Source organism: Leptonychotes weddellii, chromosome 8 (assembly GCF_054177405.1).
Source record: "Leptonychotes weddellii isolate Sample4059 chromosome 8, ASM5417740v2, whole genome shotgun sequence".
In the NCBI taxonomy this organism is placed as follows: domain Eukaryota; kingdom Metazoa; phylum Chordata; class Mammalia; order Carnivora; family Phocidae; genus Leptonychotes; species Leptonychotes weddellii.
This window is the reverse complement of record NC_138376.1, coordinates 55,432,848-55,451,470: the sequence shown is the minus strand read 5'-3', so window position 1 is coordinate 55,451,470 and position 18,623 is coordinate 55,432,848. Positions and strand designations below refer to the sequence as shown.

The 18,623-nt window shown below is 44.9% G+C and overlaps 1 long non-coding RNA gene across 1 annotated transcript; it reads right to left on the bottom strand.

Moving 5' to 3' along the window:
- Positions 1–9,434: 9,434 nt before the first annotated feature.
- Positions 9,435–13,965, bottom strand: LOC145722844 (uncharacterized). Its single transcript, XR_014147416.1, has 3 exons — positions 13,579–13,965; positions 12,325–12,781; positions 9,435–10,746 (listed from the first exon to the last, which is right to left on the bottom strand). It is a non-coding gene; the product is annotated as an uncharacterized LOC145722844 (long non-coding RNA).
- Positions 13,966–18,623: the final 4,658 nt, after the last annotated feature.

Sequence of the window (18,623 nt, the reverse complement as noted above, 5' to 3'; positions counted from 1 at the left end):
AAAGAAAGAAAGAAAAGAAAAGCTACAATTCTTTCTCCCTCAAAGATAAAATGAATCACAGAACCCCAGGATACCCGGCAAATCTCGGGCACAGCTCCACTCTTAGGAGTCCAAACGGTTCTTGCCTGCGACCCTTAAGGGCTTAGGGAACAGGCTAGAAGCAAGTGTCCCTAGTTATCTCTGTGAGGTACGGGGTAAGGGAAAATGGTTAGAAGCCGGACCGACCTGAGGCGGTGGTGACCGAGGTAGCGGCGGCGACAGCGGCTTCCCGGCGTCGTAGAAGCCGGGGCTCGGTGTGACCCCCGCACGCCCAGGCAATTGGCGCTGCGCTCGAGGAGCACCTGGCGGCTGCCGGGAGGTGGGCAGCGGCAGGGCCACCGAGGAGGCAAAGAGGATGAGGATCCCGGGAGGGGCGGCAGACGCGGCGGAGCCCGCGGAGACTGCCCGGGACCGCAGCTGCCGGCGCGCGGACGCGTCTGCGATGGCTCGCCTTCGTCGAGTGGGAAGAGGCTCCGCGCTGCGGGCTACTTAATAGAGGGCTGTTCCCAGCTCTCAGTTTACTCGGTTACGAAACGCCTGAGAAGGTGGACGGCTGCCACGGGGTGATGTATGCTCCTCCGGCGGTGAAGGAGGTCTACTTTTGGGAACGTGTGCATACTTCCAGCATTCCTTCGGCGTGAGGTGGCGATCCCCGTAGTAGCAGTGCCCCGCCGGGGAGGGGGGAGGGATGCAGGGAGGAGGAGGAGGAAGCGAGGAGGGGGACAGCCGCAGTCGGGTTCGCTGCCAAGGGAAGCCGCGCACTCCTCCGCTTGGGGCGGGCTGGAGAGCTCGGGTTTCCCTATCCTTGCGATTTTCTTTAATGAATTAATTTTTCTAAATTAAGAACAATGAGAGGGAGGGAAGCGACTGCCTTATATTCAGAACTGCAAGAATGTGCGACCGACCCCACTCACCCTCGCCCCATCCCCCATCATCACCACCTACACTCTCCTCCCCCTCCGTCCTGGGTGCACTTAAAACCGATTTACAGGGTTTCCATTAACTAACTGTCTGTGCACGCAGCGCGCCTTCTGTCCTTTTCAATCTCGGAGCGGCAGTTGGAAGCCCGTACAGCAGCCCGCGCGGGGCTCACCGACGGGATGGCTTTCCCAGTCCTGTCTTGCTTCCCTGATGCTTTGGGACGGAACTGAGAGGCTTAATTTGAGCCAAGAGAGAGGGCGAGGGACTCAATGAAACCTAGGGATTCGCAGAACAAGAAGCCGCCAGAGAACCAGTTGCAATCATAGGAGAGACCGTGAGCATAAGCTGACCCCGGGGCGGAGGCTTTGGACCAAAAACTTTGCCCTTAAAACCCCGCGGGGTCAAGGAGACGAATGAAATTGTTTCCCCCAACTGCCAAAGAGATGGAGGCCAAATGGGGGCTGACATTCTGCCAGCATCTTCTCCTTTCTACCGCCCCCTGCCCCCTCGGCTCCACCCCCTTGGCCTGAGCAGGGAGCCTGGCACTCAGGGTTGCCAAACGGTGCCAGGCGCACGGGAGGAAGCGCGGGGCTCGTAAACGGTGGCATCAGAAAAACGCTCCAGGAGAGGTTCAGATTACCCACGTCTGTGCCTTCGGCACAAGTCTGCACTTTTGGCCTCTTGACGTCGGGAGGTTAACCCCGCAAGGTTGAACAACCCGGTTGGAGGAGAGGGCTCGGAGGCGAACGCAGGAGCTATGCTCCTGGAATTGACCGCCCTCAATAGTGAAAGCGGAGTTTTTGTCGCTAATATAAACCTCTCTTTCCCTATTTGATCTGACGTCTGCAAATTTGGCCTTCCCTCCAACAGGCGCGATGTCCTCTGAACTTGCCTTTAGAATGACAAGAACTTGCTGAGCGCCCCCCCCCGCCCCCACTCCACTCTGTCCCACTCACAGCTGCCTCCAGCGAAAGCCAGAGAGAAAACTGGAGGGAAAGAACGGAAAAAAATGGGAATCTCCACCTCTGCACATTCCCTGAGTACACACGGCCCACTCGAAGTCCAGCTGCGCAGCTCTCACAAAGAGCCCACACACGCGCACAGTGCACAGTCTCCCCCGCTCTCAAACTCTCACAACCCGGGTGTTCGGCACAAACCCCCAAGGCCAGAGCGCATCCTGGGCGTGAATAACCCGACGTGCACAACGCAGAACGAGGTCATCAGCCGGGTACCATTGAGCTCTTATCCCCAGCCAGTGGAGAGCCAGCCTTCGCACGCGGGCCAGCCCTCCACCCGCACCCTCACTCAAATTCCTTATTACAGACGCACGTGGGCTGGTGGCGGAGTCAAGGACAGAGCCGAGAGGCAGATAAGTACCAGCAGCCGCCTGCCGGACACCCAGTCGCGCTGCGCCGCGCCCTGCAGACGCCCTGGCCCGCGCAGCGGCCTGGAACGGCCAGGGACGCCCCTTGGGAAACCGACACCCACCGTCTAGAAAAGGAAAACTGTTGCCTTGCACGCCAGCCAAGGGTGGCTGGGGTTTGCATTTCGTCCAGGTGTGTGTGTATGTGTGCATGTGTGCGCGCGCGTGTTTTTCTTTACGTACTTTTTGTTGTTTTTAATTTGTGATGGCGAAGTTGTTGACTGGGGAGCAGTGTAACTCTGGGTGTTGATATTACTGGTTTGAAAAGAGTTCTCTGCTGTTGCTGTGACTCAGAGCTGCACATGTATCAGTCAGCCCGGGAGTTGAGCGGCCAGTCACCCGCCGGGGAGCTGAGGGGTGCCTCTTCCTGGGGCGGGAGGCCCCCAAGAGCGCTCACTTAATGCCGCTCTCCAACGCAGAGTGGCGTCCTGGGGACCCCCGTAGCCATCCTCTCTTAAGGCATTGTCGCTCACAGACAGGTTTAATGCATTTGAAATGCATTTGCTGCAAAGGTCTGTAACAAAGCCACCGGCCTCAATACACCCTCTGTCCCTCGAAAAAAAGGATCTCTCTGCAGTGCTTCCAAAGTAGGATGAGAGGAAGAGGAAGGAAGGGACACTGGTTCGGGGAGTACACAAATATCGACAAGCTAATGCAAACACACCCATTCCCAGGGGACAGGAGTGCAACTCAAGGATATCCGAAGGAGCTCCTCAGGGGCCTTCCAGCACGACATCTGCAAGATTTGGCCTCCGGGGGCTCTTACGCAAGCTAGACTTCTAGCACGGTAAGTGAACAAATGGGTAAAAAACAAAACAAAAACAAAACAAAACAAAAAACAAACAAAAACAAAAAAACGCGTAAATCCTCTTCCAATCTGCCCTTTTGTAGTGCGTCCTGTTCTTACACCCTTGGAATCCATTAATGTTTGCAACAAATTGATACTTATCGACTGAGGCACAGCTGGTTGAATTTTCAGTTTGGTTGCTTTCTGTGGCTTTTCGTCCTCAGGTTATACCCCGGGATCTCCCTCTTCTCACTCTCCCTGTCTTCTGCTCTCACCTCTTCTCCCTCCGACTCCGGGGTTCCCGGCGGTTCCGGAGCTTCGGATTCCTTGTCCGACGGCGCGATCTAGCGGTCAGCGCGAGCACTGGCGCCGGAGGTCAAAGTTACACAATGTAGAGCCAGAGGTTGAGAGTTTTCAGTGAGTTTTTGAAAAATGTGTCATTCATCTGTCTGATTCCCAGGAATGACTAAGAGCCGACAAGATGGCAGAACAAGTGAGGAGGTGGCATAAGCTTTCTTTGTGTCCGTTAACTAACCGCCTATGGAAATTCTTGCCCCAAAGCTGGAGCAAGCTTCCGTCCGGTCAGGGGTAAACAAAGGAAGAGGTGCTACTTTCAGGAAGGAGTTCAGATTACAGGGGCGTCCCTAATTCATAAAAAGGCAAAAGCGGCCTCCTCATTGGTTTGCTTGTGGTTAACCTAGCCAGCGTTCCTGGTACGGGTGCGGGTGCTTGCTGAGGTACCTGGTGGGGAGGGGAAGAGGAACCCGAGTTGAACGTGCACTGTTTGTCCAGTTCTGGGGGCTGTGTGTAGGCTGTATCCAGAGTGGATTTAAGGGTCTTGGGTGAAGAAAGCCCTCACAAGCCCTCTGAGTAAGGGTGTGAAGAGAGGAGGCGGTCCTCTACTACACTAATTCTCAGGAGCAGAGAGGCAGTGTATCTGAGGAGTCAAGAAGTCGCATCAGAAACGGTGTATCTGAATCCTCTCCTTTAGAACCCAAGAAGTCGAAATGCACTTAATGAGCACCTTCCATGTGCCTGTACAGTGACAAGCTCAGAGCACTGGATATGAAGATAATTAAGATGAGGCCTTGCCCTGGAAACTCTGTCAAGGAAGAGCTGGGTCACCTGAGGCAACTTCACTGGCCCCCTCACATCTCTGAAGAGTTTATGGCTTCGAAATGTTTTAACATTAAAAATGAGAAGCAGTGAGGGATGCCTGGGTGGCTCAGTCGGTTAAGTGGCTGCCTTCAGCTCAGGTCCTGGGATCGAGTCCCACATCGGGCTCCCTGCTCAGCGGGGAGCCTGCTTCTCCTTCTGGCTGCCACTCCCCCTACTTGTCTGTGCTCGCTCTCTCTCTCTCTGTCTCTAACACACACACAAATAAATAAATAAAATCTTTTAAAAAAATAAAATAAAAATGAGAAGCAGTGGACAACTGCCCTGTCTGTACTAGCAAAGCTGAAGAATCCAGAGGCCAAAGCCATCACTAAAGGAAGGAAAAGGGGACATTCTGCACTCCTGCCTTCTCGACAGTCTCTGCTTCTTCACAAAGAACTACTTTCATGAAGTCTACAGGCTTTGTGTGTACCTCCTCCACACCTCTCACTTGTCCTGAAACAATCTCTCCCTGTCAGAATGGGAGCAATTTGGAGTAGAAAACAGTAAGTGCATCATATTTATCCTCTTCCCCAAGGTGGCTAGCTCAGACCGCATGTGACCTCAAAAAGTTGTGGTTGCATGGAGAGCTATGAAGCTTAAAAAAAAAAAAAAAAAAAACCCTGCATCTTAATTCATTATCTTCTTAGGATGAACCCTCCAAATTTAATAAAAGTCCAATGCTGGTGGGAGTTGATTATTTAGTTAGCTCTGACCTCCTTGAGAAACTGTGAAAGATACAAGGAAGTAAGTTCACTTCCGAGTTAAGAAAGCAACCCTTTGTCACTTCACTTCTATCAGATTCAATACTGGTCAAGTCATCCTTACCACCTCGGGACTTGGAATCTATTTATTTTATAACCCTCAAAGTAGCACAAGGTCCAGAATTTCTAGTCAGACCACTGCTCTGTGTGTGGACAGTTGGTATGTGTGCACTGACATAAACTTTCAGGTTGCAGGAAAATGTGAAAAATCACAGGAACCCATTTTTCAGGATTTGGTCTTGGCCTTCAAACTCACTACCTAGTAGACTGAAATGAAACAGTGATGAAATCATAGTAGGTTTCATTGGCCCCAGTTGGAGCTCCAGTGTAAGTTAAAGTATAACCAGACTAAGGCTTCACTTAAGAAAGCATTTTTATACACTTGCCACTTCATTCAGTTACATTTATGAAGCACAGACACCCAGGTATTCAAAGCAGACCAAATCCCAGACTTTGAAATGTTCCTAAATCTAAGGTGAAATGGAATGCGGCCTCTGGTGGAAATGAGGGAAAGGATGGCCATTATCTGACTAGACTCCTCCTTTAATCGTTTCTATCTTGAGCATTCATTCAGCAAACGCTGTTGCTCTCACCATGATATTCACTAGAAACTGTGGGGGAATTTTTTTTTAAAGACAAATCAAAAGAGATCCTATCCATAAAAAAAAAAAAATGTAGTAACAAAGGCCAGAAATAAACATAAACAAAAGTCAAATGATTCAAGAGAGGTCTGGAGACAGTGTGTAACATGAAAAATAATTTGGGGGGAAATCATGGTATACAGAACCAAGACAAATGACATCGTAGGAAGCAATCAACTCAACCCATGATTCAGAACATTCTGCAGGAAAAAAAAAAAGCAATTTCCCCACAAACCAGTTGCTCTATATATCAGTCTCTCCACGGACCCATGACAAGAAAAAAGCGGGGGGAAAGAGGAGATTGTTATGAAAAAATATTTCGGAGCCATAGCAACCAAATAATAACAATAACAGTAATAGTTGTCAAGAACTATTCTAGGATCTGAAATGGTATCCTACTTGCAAGCTAACAAGTTAACAATACTACAGATTCCGGATGCTGGCAGGAACCCAAAGGACTGGGACCGACCACAAGGAACCAGACCCAAAGGACTGGGACCGACCACAAGGAACTGGGACCGACCTCAAGGAACCAGACCCAAAGGACTGGGACCGACCACAAGGAACTGGGACCAACCACAAGGAACCAGACCCAAAGGACTGGGACCGACCACAAGGAACCAGACCCAAAGGACTGGGCCCGACAGCAAGCACAGCAGCTGGAGGATCATCATTTGCACCCGACCCCCAGGCTAATGCAAAGAAGACCCAGTGACCCTTCCGTACACAGCTGGTTGCATTACAGGAAGAGAACTGAGCTTGGGGAACCCATGTCTTTTCCGAGGGCAGTGAGCCTGCCTGACTTCTGCCCTGAAAGGAGGCATTCTCTTTGTTACACTCAACAGTAAACAAACTTGCCCTTTGCCCCACAGGGAGAAATTACCTCTGTATTCTCAGGCCAGGAATATACAAACACCCTAGAAGGATCCTCTGAAGCAAAAGCAATAAGTGCCCCTGCTCACAAGACATGAGAAGCATGAGGGACCCATGAAGACATGTCTCCCCACACTAGGAATTGCTGCAAGTTCATGGAAAGGAGAAGGCAGCGTATGCTGAAGCGGTTCCTGAAGAATTTCTGGAGGAGGAAGACGTTAAAGGACTAGCAGTTAACATTCTAAGCCCAAGATTCAAAATGAGAAGTTGAAAAAATAGCAAAGGGACAGGAAATGTCGGGCAATAAATAAAGCAGAGTTGTTTTAGCAGAAAGTTTGTGAACACAATGGAATAGTATTAGAGCTTGGAAGTGGCTGAGATTCTGGAGTTTACTCCTTTAAATATAATAATTACTGAGCAGATAATTGACAGGTTGTATTCCAGACACTGCACGAAGCATTTTACATATGTCAGTCCACGATATTTAATTCTTATCTCTATGCTAATAGATAAGGAATTGAGGCTCAGAGGAGTCAAGTGATTTACTAGTTAATTTTGGAACTCAGATCTGAACTCAGCTCTCTGATATCTGAGTTCACAGTCTTCCATGGTATATTAAAATGAATGCTTGTTACACAAAAGAATGATAAAAATCTTGTTGTAAAAAAACTAATCTGGCAATGGGGCTCACAGTAACTTGCTAAGAAGACAGCCTGCAAGCAAGGAGACAGGGAGACGGGGGCCAGAGTCCAGGTGAGAGACTCAGAGGGTCTGTCTTGTGGCGCTCACAACAGTGGCATGCGAAGAGGAAGATGAATGGTGTTAGGAAGTCAGGATGGGAAATTATCTTAAAGTGACTGAACAAAATCCGATGACTGAAAGAATGATGTGCCGTGGAGAAAATTAGGGAAGTGGGACAGGCAAGCTGGTTTTAAGAGAACGTGACAAGGGACGCCTGGGTGGCTCAGTCAGTTAAGTGTCTGCCTTTGGCTCAGGTCATGATCCCGGGGTCCTGGGATGGAGCCCCTCCTGGGATCGAGCCCTGAGCCCTGCCCCCCACATCGGGCGGCGGGGGGAGCCCTCCCTGCTCAGCGGGGAGTCTGCTTCTCCCTCTCCTTCTGCCGCTCCCCCTGCTTGTGCTCTCTCTCTCTCAGATAAATAAATACAATCTTAAAAAAAGAGAGAGAGAGAGAACATGACAAAATGGCCTTACATATGACCAAAATCCCTGGGGGGTTTATTTTTTCCTAAGAAGGAAAGTTTGGAGGAACTTTCCACTACATTTTATTAATATATTTATATATATATATATAAAATATAAATAATAGCTCAGATTTCATTACAGATATTTTTAAGAGAGAGAAATGCATCCTTCCCTTTTTTGCCAGAATTTTGCAAAGTGTGAAGAACTACTGAAGAGTCACAGTTGTACTCCGTGTGACAGGCAGCTAGTTATTCAAAGGGAAACCGATGGCACTGTTGTTCCTTGGCCCTCCTGCAAGCTTGTTCATGGGTGGCTGAATACATAACCCTGCATGTATTACAAAAAGCATCTGGGAAATGCTTAAACAATTTTCTCCATCCTCCCCCTGTCTATGCTGCCCAAGTGCTGGACTCATCAGACTGAAAGTACATAAAGTCCTCGCTCATTGTTTAAACTGAGAAAATCATTTCAAACTTTCACACATGGTCTAGGTTTGTTTTTTGTTTTTTTTTTTAAGTGTAGTTTTATTTATTGAATGGCTTCTTTTCTTATATTTTTGGGTTTTTTCTTGGTAGCAATAGCTTTGAACAGAACCACTAACTGCCGCCAAAATAAAAGATTCTGATCTCTGACATGAGGAACACTTAGGGCCATGCTCACAACACAGAGGTAGGGAACCAAGTGTTGAGGTTATGCTTTTATTAACACTCTTTTGAAATGAAGTCTTGTGCCTTTACTATTTTTATTGCTACCTATGAAGATGAAGTTGAGAGGTCTGGTCTTGCGTTTTCTACCAGTGTGTGATGCTCATTCCCATGTCTACACTGGAGCTAAGGTGAGGATTTCAGCAAATAAATAATGGGCTTTCCCAATATGGCTTGTGTGGGCTCTGTGATTGGCTTGGGATATTCCTCCCACTTCTGCCCTACTGCCCTACCATGGGGCTTAAGGTGACTATAGGAGATCTAAGCCAATGGGTCTCGAGCCTACCTGCATAAAATAATCACTTAATGAGTCTGAAAAAGTCCTGTACCGATGTCTGAGCACCACCTTTAGACTAATCAAATCTGTTCTCCATAGTGGGCATGGGCATCTGTACATTTTTGAAGATGCCTGGATAATTCTGATGGCCTGTGAGGGTTGACACCTGCTGTTCTAAGCCAAGCCCCTTGGCTATTCATGAAGTCTGTGCTAAGGCAGGCTGAGAACCCAACTACTACCCGAGACTAAGGGGGTCATCTAGTACTGGCAGGTTAGGAGGGCCAATCACCTGTAGGGCTGGTTCCCAAATCAGCGCTCCAAGGAAGTGTTTAAATTTGGGTTCTGTGTTGCCAGCAGTAGTTGGAAAATTATTTGGAGGAAACCAGCAAACTTAGGGAAAGTTGATTGGCCAGGGCCATAGAGTCTATAGTGGGGCTGCCAGAATCAAACCCATCCCCACCTGCTTCCCAAGTTTCCACAACTCCACCTTCCAGGTGACACCTGGAGACAATCGGCTTCATTGTCGTCATTGGCTTTAAAGATGAAATCAGACGAAAACATGGTCCAGTTTCATTTGCCAAAAGACACTCAAAAATGCTCTTTATTTCTTATTCTTACTAATGTAAGACCAAAGATAAGGACAAATTTGCTATATTTCTTCCATTTCCAACGAAAGACTGTAATATGTTTTACTATACGTATATTACACAGGTGAGTTGAATACTTTCAGAGATAGAAATAGAATTGTATGGTAGGCCTCAACTATCTAATGGTGATAGAAATTATCAGAATGATAACAGAACTCGGATGTTCTATTCCTACGGAAGAAAGAGAGAAAGGATAATGAGGGACAACCAGCAGGCTGTAAGACCAAAAGGGGTCTTAGAAATTATGTAACCCTTGGAGCGCCTGGGTGGCTCAGTCGGTTAAGCATCTGCCTTCGGCTCAGGTCATGATCCCAGGGTCCTGGGATCGAGCCCTGCATCGGGCTCCCTGCTCAGTGAGGAGCCTGCTTCTCCCTTTGCCTCTGCCTCTCCCCCTGCTTGTGCATGTTCTCTCTCTCAAATAAATAAATAAAATCTTCAAAAAAAGAAAGAAAGAAAGAAATCACATGACCCAGTGTGCCATTTCACATTTACAAAACCTGAGAACCAGAGCCGCTCATGAGCCTGCTCAATGTCTTGTTTCTATCATTGGTGCCAGGACTAGGATCCAGGTGCCAGCACCTGGTTGGTCTTCTTTCCATTATTCTTGGGCAAGTCATTCATTTTGCAAAACATGTTGGAACTCATTGCCGCACCCCCTCAAGAACGGGATTGGAAGTGGAAGCCTGCCACCATTACAGGATATCTGCATCCAAGTTCTTTGAAAGTTAAAGCAACACAAAACTGCCACCAATAGGCAGTGATGGATGCATCTAGATGTGCCTGGCCCACCTAGCTCTTACCAGCACAGCTGACAGAGCTGCTAATAAGGAGACCAGGTGCCTCAGAACCATTAGTTCCTGCTTCAGAGCAGGCAAGAAGGGGGGCAGCCTCGAGGACTGCCTGCTGCAGATGCTGAAGCAACAGCAGGGCAGTTGCCATGCGGTCTGAGTGCAGGTGGAAGGACCGACCCGTCCCACTGGCCTCACATCCTACCACAGGCAGTGTCTCCTTCCTTCCTGAGACCACTTTTGGGAATCAATGAGAACATCGCCACCCCCACGTCCAATCTCACCTCTCCTCAAAGCATCCACAGCTGGTGCTCTGTTGCCTCAGAAGGGTTCTGCTGCTAGGAACAGGGGACAGAACTAACAGGGACGAAAACACTCCTGGAAGTCAAGAGGTGGGCAGTCCACAGGTAAGACAGTGACAGTTCCATGATGTCCTCAGACATGCAGGCTCCCATCATCTTAGTGTTCCACCAGTGAGGCCTCTCTCTGAAGGTACCACATGGCCCAAGATGGCTGTTCTGACCTAAGTTATGACACACAAATTTTAGCCAAAAGGAAAAAAGCAAAGGACCACAAAAAAAGTGGGGAACGGTGGTCACACAGGAATCTTTGTTGTCTTTAGAGGAAGAGTCCCACAAGCTGCTTTTGGATGACTGTGATTATATTTCTTTGGTCAGAACTTAGTCACGTGGCCACATCTAGCTGCAAAGGAGGCTTGACAACGTAGTTTATTCTGGCCACCCAGGTGCCCATCTAAAACTCTGAGGTTTCATTATTATGGAAGAAAGAGAGAAGAGAAGATAGGGAATGAGCAGCAGACTATCACTGATAAATAGCAATGCAGTGGTAAATACCCACCTTCTGCAGACATCTGGGCTGAGCTGAGCTGAGCTGGGCTGGGCAGTTGGTAGCTAAAAAGTAAGCTCAGCCAGTCCCTATTCAAGGTGCCAAATAATCCTGGTTACTGACATCAGATTTAATAAGACCTTAATAAGAATTTTGACTCATTCCGCTCAGTCTAGAGAACTAGCTGCCAAGAAGAGAGGAAACTTCTTTGCACTATTGTCTTCAGAAATTCCTTAACCCCTATTAACTTCTGGCCCTTGCACTTAGCATAATTTTGAGGTTGGCTTTACTTGAAAGCAAAACCATCCTGTGAGCTAGACTGCCTATGGAAACAACAGGTCCCCAGAGAACAAAGGGGCCATGGACTCATCAATGATGACATCATGGCATAGACATGTGTTTTCCCTAGCGAGTCATTTACTCCCCTAAAACTTCATGTCATCTTTCCTATCATGGAGGGCATTGCAAGGATTACATGACATCTTTTTTATAAACAAACATTATGCTGGAACACAAAAAAGGCAAAACAAATGCAGTTTATAAATAGAAAGGGAATAGAGGAAAATGTCCAGGAAAATGTAGGCGTTTTATAAATGACTATGTCTGAACTTCTGTGAAACGATGCTTGTGTTGGAGAGACAGGAGAAGAGTCACAGAAGGATCTCTACACCCCCTCAGAAATTAAGAAGACTCCTAGCATCTCAGATTGATGAGCTGTTTGTCACAATGTAATTTGAGTAGTCTTGGACATGTCACACAACCCCAAACTGAAGGCACATCTCAGTCACATCTAAAACCTCACAATTTTGTTCTCTGGGTCTGAGATGGACTGTGGTAGGAAGAAATTTTATGAAAGTATCACAGACTACCACTCTAAAGCACATAGGATGTTCTAAAGGGGCAGGAAAAGAGATTAAATGGATCTGAGAGAGGGGACCATTGACATGGTAGTTATAGAGCAAAAGTCAAAAGAAGGTTCAACAGAAGAGAATTTAGGGCGGAAAGCAGCTTTTAAAATTGACCAATTAAAAGATACTCCTGGGGGTGTCTGGGTGGCTCAGTCGGTTAAGCATCTGCCTTCGGCTCAGGTCATGATCCCTGGGTCCTGCCTGGCAGCAGTCTGCTTCTCCCTCTCCTGCTCCTCAGCCCCTCCTCCGCTGCTTGTGCTCTCTCTCCCTCTCTCTCAAATAAATAAATAAAATCTTTTAAAAATTAAAAAAATAAAAGACACTCATGCAGTATATATTGTACTTACCAGTACGTCTCAGTGCAATGCCCACAACAATCATTTGAGCAGATGGAGCTACTATTATTTCCTCAGCATCTCAGATGGAGGGGGGAAAAAAATCTGACGTTTAAATAAAAAGTTACAGGATTTGCTTAAAGCTGCGTGCCTAGAAAGTGGTGCAGCTGGTTCTCAAACCCCGATCGGCTGCTACTGCTGGCAGAGGAATACAACGGCCGGCCGGCTCCGGTCTCCTTCCAGCCGGCTTGTTGGCCCTTTGCTGTGTGTGTCCCTCATCCCGGACCTCTGCTCTTCCCGTCTTTGGCTCGTCCCCAGACTCAGACTCTCCGTACCCGGAATGGCCCTCCCACTCGACTCACAGCTAGGGCTTTGGAAACTGGTCCTCATAAATCTCGACGAAGTGATCCTATCAGATCAGCTTCCCGAGGACTTGGAGTTCCAACAAAGTATTGGGGGGACAATGACACTGCAAGGAAGGAATTTCAAATATTGATAATTAAAACAGTGGAGGAATTATTTGGGAGGAATGGGTCTTATTCAATTTCTTTCTACTCTGGCAACCAAAAAAAAGCTAGACCTCAGTACATCCATCCATTTATTTTTACACATTTTTTAAAACAACTTAGCAATATCTGACAACTAAAGAATCAGAAATCTAGTATACATATGATACTCGTTTTAAAAGCATTTATGAACTACTGGTAGAAGTATAAATTGGCACGATTACTCTGCAAAACGCTAATGTTTTATTATAAAGTTAAACACAGGCTTACCATGCAACCCAGAAATCCCAATCCTATACATTTACCCAAGAGAAATGAAAATATATGCCCATATAAAGATCTACATGTGAATGTTTTTAGCAGTGTTATCCCTATAATAAAACTGGAAACAACTATAACGTCCATCAAGTAAACATATTTAGACCACACATAAGATGGGTACTGCTTAGACATGGAGAGGAATAAACTGCTGATATGTGTAATGTGGGTGGGTCTCAAACACATTCTGTCCAGTGAAAAAAGTGAAACACAAAGGAATACAGACAGACACACCTTAGAGATGTTGTGGGTTTGGTTCCAGACCACCACAATCAAGTGAATATTGCAATAAAGGGAGTCAAATGAATTTTTTGGTTTCCCAGCATGTATAAAAGTTATCTTTACACTAAACTGTAGTCTGTTAAGTGTGCGATAGCAATATGTCTAAAACAGCAATGTACGTCCACTAATTTAAAAATATTATATTGCTAAAAATGCTAACCATCATCTGAGCTTTCAGCAAGTCATAATCCTTTTGCTGGTGGAGGGTCTTGCATCAGTGTTGACGGCTGCTGACTGATCAGGGTGGTGGCTGCTGAAGGCTGGGGTGGCTGTGGCAATTTCCGAAAATAAGACAACAATGAAGGTTTCCACATCAATTGGCTCTTCCTTTCATTTGAACACTTTCAGGCCGTTATAAGGTTATTAATTGGCCTAATTTCAATATTGTTGTGTCTCAGGGAGTAGGAGGCCCGAGGAGAGGTAGAGACGGGAAACAGGCAGAACACACCCAATATTTATCAAGTATGTTCACTGTCTTATATGGGCACAATTTGTAGCACCCCAAAACAAATACAAGAGTAACATCAAAGATCGTCCACCACAGATCACCATAACAAATATAATAATAACAGTAAAGTTTGAAATATGACGGGAATTACCAAAATGTGACACAGAGCCCGGACGTGAGCAAATGCTGTGGGAAAATGGTGCCAATAGACTTGTCCAATGCAGGGTTGCCACCAACTTTCAATTTGTAAAAGCACAATATTTGTGAAGTGCAATAAACCAAAGTGCAAGAAAATGTATGCCCACACATGCTACACGTGATTCCATTTTATATGACAGTATGGCACTAGCAAAACTGTGGGGACAGAAATCAGAGCAGTGGTTCCAGGGGCCAGATGAGGTAGGGGATTGACTACGGAGGAGCAAATGGAACTTTTAGAGGGGATGGAAATGTTCTATACCACAGCTGCAGTGTGGTTACAAGACTGTATACATTTGGCAAAGCTCATCAATCTGTACAATTTTAAATGTTAATTTTATTGTATTTTGTAAATGTAATTTACTCAATAAATTTTTTTAAAAGATATTTTTTGGGGCACCTGGATGGCTCCGTCAGTTAAGCGGCTGCCCTCAGCTCAGGTCATGATCCTAGGGTCCTGGGATCGAGCCCCGCATCAGCAGGGAGCCTGTTTCTCCTTCTCCCTCTGCTGCTCCCCCTGCTTGTGCTCTCTCTCTCTCTCTCTCTGACAAATAAATAAATAAAAATCTTTTAAATAAATAAATAATTTTATTTATTTGACAGAGAGAGAGAGCATGAGCAGTGGGGAGAGGTAGAGGAGAGGGAGAAGCAGGCTCCTCGCTGAGCAAGGAGCCCAATGAGAGGCTCGATCCCAGGACCCTGGGATCATGACCTGAGCCAAAAACAGATGCTTAACTAAATGAGCCACCCAGGCACCCCACTCCTTGATAAATTTAACTTTAAAAATGTATTAAAGAAAAATGTGTTTGAGATATTTGGAATCTCAGATCTGAGAAAAAAAAATTTTAAAGAAGAATTTATTGTAGATTTGCTATAAGACAGGCACTTTGCTGGTATCTAGGAACACAGAGATGAAAGATAGTGACTTTAAGGAGCTTATAGTCCAGGGGAGAAGAAGAGAGGAGCAAACAGAGCTACAACATTGAGTAATAAGTGCATTGGTAGAGATAGGCTCAGTGGGCTGGAGCACACAATGGGGTACCTAAACCAGGTTTCTAGAAACAATGGACTCCCTAAGGAGAGAGAATGCTTGAGCTTGAGCCAAGGTGCTGTAGGAGTTAGTCAGCCAGATAAGGAAAGGACATCCTTAACTAAGGAAGTATAAAGTACAAAAACAGAGGAAGAGAGAGATGAAGTTTTTATGGATCAGCTCTAGTCTTGCAAATTTCCAAAATGAATAAGGTAATGAATGAATAGGAGAAAAGTTAGATGCATCAGAAAGTATGTTCCATGGCAGTGAGATTTATTAAAATGTGAGCTGTTATTTTCCCAAGAAAGTAGCAGATGATCTTGAGAATCCAGAGAACCAAGTTCATAAAATAAATGAGACTGTTACATGTTAAAAACAAGCACTCTTTGCTTTAGCATAGTGACCTATTAATTCTTCAGTGATTCAAAGATCAACACAGACTTTACTGATCTGTTCCATTTCTAATATTTACTACTTTCCTACTTTATGTTCTATCTACTTACTTCAATTCCTTAATGTAATAGCTTGACTTCAACTTTCCTCTTTGTACATTTTCACCTTTTAAAAAAAAAAGCTAAGCACACAAAAAACTGGCTGGCTGTTGTGCTGTGTCCTTGCAAGAGACATATAGAAATCATTTAGCCTGGTGTGTTACTTCATGGGACAAAAGTCCCTTCCCAAAGAGGCAACAAAAAGAGTACAGTCTGATGATCCACCTAAAGCATATACATAGTCTCAGAAAGCAGGTTCCTACATGTTACCTCATAATACTTCTGTTTCTGTTCTGTTGGCCAGAACTTAGTCACATGGCCCTACCTAACTGGGAGGGAGGAAGAAACACATAGGCTTTATTCTAGGCACTCACAGGCCAGCTGCTAGAAATGGGAAGAATGGGTAGTGTAGGATAAGCAGGAATCGCTGAATCAAAGATGAGATTTCCCTATCCCTCAAAATACTGGGGCCATAGAGATAATGTGTTTTCTTGTTAAACCAAAACCTCTAGAATTTAATGGTCAAAATTTGCCTCTGATTTGGAGCTATTTGTTTTTTCATTCCATATAACCCTGGAGCCTCAGAGATGACTTAAAAAGCACTAAGAACAGTGCCTAGCATAGGGGAAGTGCTAGATAAATACTGGCTATCACGCTCATTGCTTCTTTGTCCTGAAGCCACAGACTCTTATAGGTTACAAAAGAGATAATTTAGTCTAATCTCTGCCCCCTCTACCACCCCTGACTCAGATGTTCATTTATCTTGGTAATCTCATGAAACATAAGGAGATGAATTTGGTAGAATAGTGCTGTAGCATTTAATAATATATTTATAAAATGAGAAAAATGTCTTTTGCAGAGTTGTGTCTCCTTTTAACAATATTTTTTACTGCAATGCAGCCAAGAATACTTTATCCAGCTAGGCTGTCATTGAAAATAGGAGTGATAAAAAGCTTCCAGGACAAACAGAAACTAAAAGAATTTGTGATCACCAAACCAGCCCTACAAGAAATATTGAAAGGGGTCCTCTAAGCAAGCAGAGAGCCCAAAAGTAACATAAACCAGAAAGGAACAGAGACAATATACAGTAACAGTCACCTTACAATGGCACTAAATTCGTACCTTTCAATAGTTACCCTGAATGTAAATGGGGTAAATGCCCCAATCCAAAGACACAGAGTATCATGTTGGATAAAAAAGCAAACCCATTGATATGCTGTCTGCAAATGATTCATTTTAGACCCAAAGATACCTCCAGATTGAAAGTGAGGGGGTGGAAAACCATTTATCATGCCAATGGACATCAAAAGAAAGCTGGGGTGGTAAACCTTATATCAGACAAGCTAGATTTTAAACCAAAGACTGTAATAAGAGATGAGGAAGGACACTATATCATACTTAAAGGGTCTATCCAACGAGAAGATCTAACAATTGTAAATATTTATGCCCCTAGCATGGGAGCAGCCAATTATATAAGCCAATTAATAACAAAATCAAAGAAACACATTGACAATAATATAACAATAGTAGGAAATTTTAACACCCCCTCACTGCAATGGACAGATCATCTAAGCAAAAGATCAACAAGGAAATAAGGGCTTTGAATGACACACTGGACCAGATGGACTTCACTGATATATTCAGAACATTCTATCCCAAAGCAACAAAATACACATTCTTCTCTAGTGCACATGGAACATTCTCCAGAATAGGTCACATCTTGGGTCACAAATCAGGTCTCGGCGAGTACCAAAAGATTGGGATCATTCCCTGCATATTTTCAGACCACAGTGCTTTGAAATTGAAACTCAATCACAAGAGGAAGGTTGGAAAGAACTCAAATACATGGAGGCTAAAGAGCATGCTACTAAAAAATGAATGGGTCAACCAGGAAATTAAAGAAGAATTTTAAAAAATTCATGGAAACAAATGAAAATGAAAACACAACCATTCAAAATCTTTGGGATGCAGCAAAGGCAGTCCTAAGAGGGAAGTATATAGCACTACAAGCCTTTCTCAAGAAACAAGAAAGGTCCCAAATACATAACCTAACCCTACACCTAAAGGAGCTGGAGAAAGAACAACAAATAAAGCCTAAACCCAGCAGGAGAAGAGAAATAATAAAGATCAGAGCAGAAATCAATGAAATAGAAACCAAAAGAACATTATAGAACAGATCAACGAAACTAGGAGCTGGTTCTTTGAAAGAATTAATAAAATTGACAAACCCCTGACCAAATTTATCAAAAAGAAAAGAGAAAGGACCTAAATAAATAAAATCATGAATGAAAGAGATCACAACCAACATTGAAGAAATACAAACAATCATAAGAACAGATTATAAGCAACTATATGCCAACAAATTAGACAATCTGGAAGAAATGGATGCATTCCTAGAGACCTATAAACTACCAAAACTAAATCAGGAAGAAAGAGAAAACCTGAACAGACCCATAACCAGCAAGGAAATTGAAGCAGTAAACAAAAATCTCCCAACAAACAAGAGCCCAGGGCCAGATGGCTTCCCAGGGGAATTCTACCAAACATTTAAAGAAGAATTAATACCTATCCTTCTGAAACTGTTCCAAAAAATAGAAATGGAAGGAAAACCTCCAAACTCTTTTTATGAGGCCAGCATTACCTTGATCCCAAAACCAGACAAAGATCCCACCAAAAAGAAGAATTACAGACCAGTATCCCTGATGAACATGGATGCAAAAATTCTCACCAACATACTAGCCAATAGGATCCAACAGTACATTAAAAGGGTTATTCACCACGACCAAGTGGGATTTATCCCTGGGCTGCAAGGTTGGTTCAACATCCACAAGTCAATCAATATGATACAATACATTAATAAAAGAAAGGACAAGAACCATATGATCCTCTCAATAGATGCAGAAAAAGCATTTGACAAAGTACAGCATCCTTTCTTGATTAAAACTCTTCAGAGGGTATGGATAGAGGGTACGTACCTCAATATCATAAAAGCCATCTATGAAAAACCCACAGCAAATCTCATTCTCAATGGGGAAAAA